Source organism: Pseudophryne corroboree, chromosome 1 (genome assembly GCF_028390025.1).
Source record: "Pseudophryne corroboree isolate aPseCor3 chromosome 1, aPseCor3.hap2, whole genome shotgun sequence".
In the NCBI taxonomy this organism is placed as follows: domain Eukaryota; kingdom Metazoa; phylum Chordata; class Amphibia; order Anura; family Myobatrachidae; genus Pseudophryne; species Pseudophryne corroboree.
In genome coordinates, this window is record NC_086444.1 from 720,336,846 (window position 1) to 720,340,531 (window position 3,686).

Sequence of the window (3,686 nt, forward strand, 5' to 3'; positions counted from 1 at the left end):
TTGAGCAAACGCTGTAAATACTTATGTACATGTGATTTCTTAGTTTTTATTTTTAATACATTTGCAAAAATCTCAAATTTTTTTTTTCCCTGTTGTCATTATGGGGTATTGTGTGTAGAATTTTGAGGGGAAAAAATTATTTATTACATTTTAGAATAAGGCTGTAACATAAAATGTGGAAAAAATAGGATTTTAATTACCTACCGGTAAATCTTTTTCTTCTAGTCCATAAGGGATATTGGGGAATTAATACGATGGGGTATAGACGGGGTCCAAAGGAGCCGGTGCACTTTAAATTTTTTCAACTGGGTGTGCTGGCTCCTCCCCTCTATGCAGCCTCCCACAGGCAGTTATAGGTAAAATAGTGCCCAAAGGAGAAAGGACATACTTGAGAGAAGAAGCATAACAACGAGTGGTGAGATTCACACACCAGCACACCAATAACATAAAACGACCAGCAACCGCTGGTAACAAAACAGCAACAGCTGAACAGGTGACCATATGAGACAACCTGCAGAAAAGTCAACGCACTAAGGGGGGCGCCCAATATCCCTTATGAACTACGAGAAAAGGATTTACTGGTAGGTAATTAAAATCCTATTTTCTCTAGTATCCATAAGGGATATTGGGGAATTAGTACGATGGGGACGTCCCAAAGCTTTCAGAATGGGCGGGAATGTGCGGAGACACCTGCAGCACTGCCTGCCCAAACTGGGTATCCACTTTGGCCAGGGTATCAAACCTGTAGAACTTCACAAAGGTGTTCTTCCCCGACTAGGTAGCAGCTCGACATAGTTGCAAGGCCGAGACTCCACAGGCAGCCGCCCAGGAAGACCCCACCAATCTTATAGAGTGGGCCTTCAGAGACTGTGGAACAGGCAAGGCTGCAGACACATAGGTCTGTTGGATAGTAAGCGTAAGCCAACGAGCAATGGACTGCTTTGAAGCAGGCAACCCTTTTTCTGCGCATCATATAGCACGAACAAGGAATCCGTCTTTCTGATCCGAGCCATCCTCTTGACCTAGATCTTCAAGGCTCACAGAGCATCCAATGCCTCCGGAGGAGCAGAAGTGCCAGAATTTGACGGAACCACAATAGGTTGATTCAAGTGGAACGCAGATACAACTTTCGTCAGGAACTGCTGCCTAGTCCTGAGCTCCGCTCTGTCATCATAAAAGACCAAGTAGGGACTTTTACACAATAAGGCCCCCAATTCTGAGATACGCCTAGCATAAGCTAGGGCCAGTAACATCACCATCTTCCATGTGAGGTACTTGTCTTCTACCGTCATTAGAGGTTCAAACCAGGAGGACTGTAGAAATTCCAACACTATATTCAAATCCCAGGGCACAAAGGAGGTTGTATGTGGAGTACCCCTTGCAAGAAGGTCTGAACTTCTGGCAACACTGCCAATTTCTTCTGGTAGAAGATGGAGAGAGCTGAAATCTGGACCTTAATGGAACCCAGACAAAAGCCCTTATCCACACCAGCCTGCAGGAAACGGCCCAAGTGGAACTCCGCAGGTGAATACGTGCGTTCCTCGCACCAAGAGACATATCTTCTCCAGATATGAGGATAGTGTTTTGACGTCACAGGTTTCCTGGCCTGAACCATGGTAGCAATAACCTTTTTGGAAAGGCCCTTGTGAGATAGGATGTTCCTCTCAACCTCCATGCTGTCAAACAAAGTCACCGTAAATCCGGGTAGGCAAACGGTCCATGTTGAAGAAGATCTCTTCTCATTGGCAGAGGCCAAGGGTCTTCGACGGACATGACCAGAAGGGGTGTGATTCATCAAATTGACAGTGTCTAGGTCGACAATGTTTAGGTCGACCACTATAGGTCGACATGGATGGAAGGTCGACAGGGTTTCTAGGTCGACATGTGCTAGGTCGACAGGTCTAAAGGTCGACATGAGGATTTTTTTCTCTGACGTCCTAGTGGATGCTGGGAACTCCGTAAGGACCATGGGGAATAGCGGCTCCGCAGGAGACTGGGCACATCTAAAGAAAGCTTTAGGACTATCTGGTGTGCACTGGCTCCTCCCCCTATGACCCTCCTCCAAGCCTCAGTTAGATTTTTGTGCCCGACCGAGCAGGGTGCAATCTAGGAGGCTCTCCTGAGCTTCTTAGAAAAAGTTAGTTTTAGGTTTTTTATTTTCAGTGAGACCTGCTGGCAACAGGCTCACTGCATCGAGGGACTAAGGGGAGAAGAAGCGAACCTGCCTGCTTGCAGCCAGCTTGGGCTTCTTAGGCTACTGGACACCATTAGCTCCAGAGGGACCGAACACAGGCCCAGCCTCGGAGTCCGGTCCCAGAGCCGCGCCGCCGGCCCCCTTACAGAGCCAGAAGCAAGAAGAGGTCTGGAAAATCGGCGGCAGAAGACATCAGTCTTCACCAAGGTAGCGCACAGCACTGCAGCTGTGCGCCATTGCTCCTCATGCACACCACACACTCCGGTCACTGAGGGTGCAGGGCGCTGGGGGGGGGCGCCCTGAGCAGCAATATAAACACCTTGGCTGGCAAAACTACATCACATATAACCCCCAGGGCTATATGGATGTATATTAACCCCTGCCAGATTCCATAAAAATGCGGGAGAAAAGTCAGCGAAAAAGGGGCGGAGCTATCTCCTTCAGCACACTGGCGCCATTTTTCCCTCACAGCTCCGTTGGAGAGAAGCTCCCTGGCTCTCCCCTGCAGTTAATACACTACAGAAAGGGTTAAAAAGAGAGGGGGGGGGGCACAATTTAGGCGCAGTATACAACATATATGCAGCTATAAGGGAAAACACTTTTTTATAGGTGCTATCCCTGTGATATATAGCGCCCTGGTGTGTGCTGGCATACTCTCCCTCTGTCTCCCCAAAGGGCTTTGTGGGGTCCTGTCCTCTATCAGAGCATTCCCTGTGTGTGTGCTGTGTGTCGGTACGGCTGTGTCGACAGGTATGTGGAGGATAATGAGGTGGAGGCGGAGCGAATGCCTGTAAATATGTTGTCACCCCCTGCGGGGTCGACACCGGTGTGGTTGAACTTATGGAAGGATTACGTGAAAGTGCCAACTCCTTACATAAAAGGTCGACGACACGGAACAGTCGGCTACTCAGCTTGTGCCTGTTCCAGCGTCTCAAATGTCATGAGGGGCTCTAAAATCGCCCGCTACCTCAGATAACAGACACAGATGTCGACACGGATACTGACTCCAGTGTCGACATCGATGAGACTGGTGTACCCTCCAAATAGGTCCACCCGTTACAGGATTGAGACAATGAAAAATGTATTACACATCTATGATTATACCCCAGGTACCACATAAAAGGGTATTGTGTTTGGTGAGAGAAAACTATTAGTAGTTTTTCCTGCATCTGAGAAATTAAATGAGGTGTGTGAGGAAGAGTGGTCTTCCCCCGGTAAGAAATTGATAATTTCTACAACGGTTATTGGCAGCGTACCCTTTCCCGCCAGAGGATAGGTCACGCGGGGAAACACCCCATAGGGTAGATACAGCGCTTACACGCTTATCAGAAAAGGTGGCACTACCGTCTTTGGGTACGGCCGCCCTGAAGGAACCTGCTGATAGAAAGCAGGAGGTTACCCTATAAGATATGGTCACACACTAGGGCATTATATTGCGACCAGCCGTTGCTTCGGCATGAATGTGCAGTGCTCCCGCTGCGTGGTCAGATTC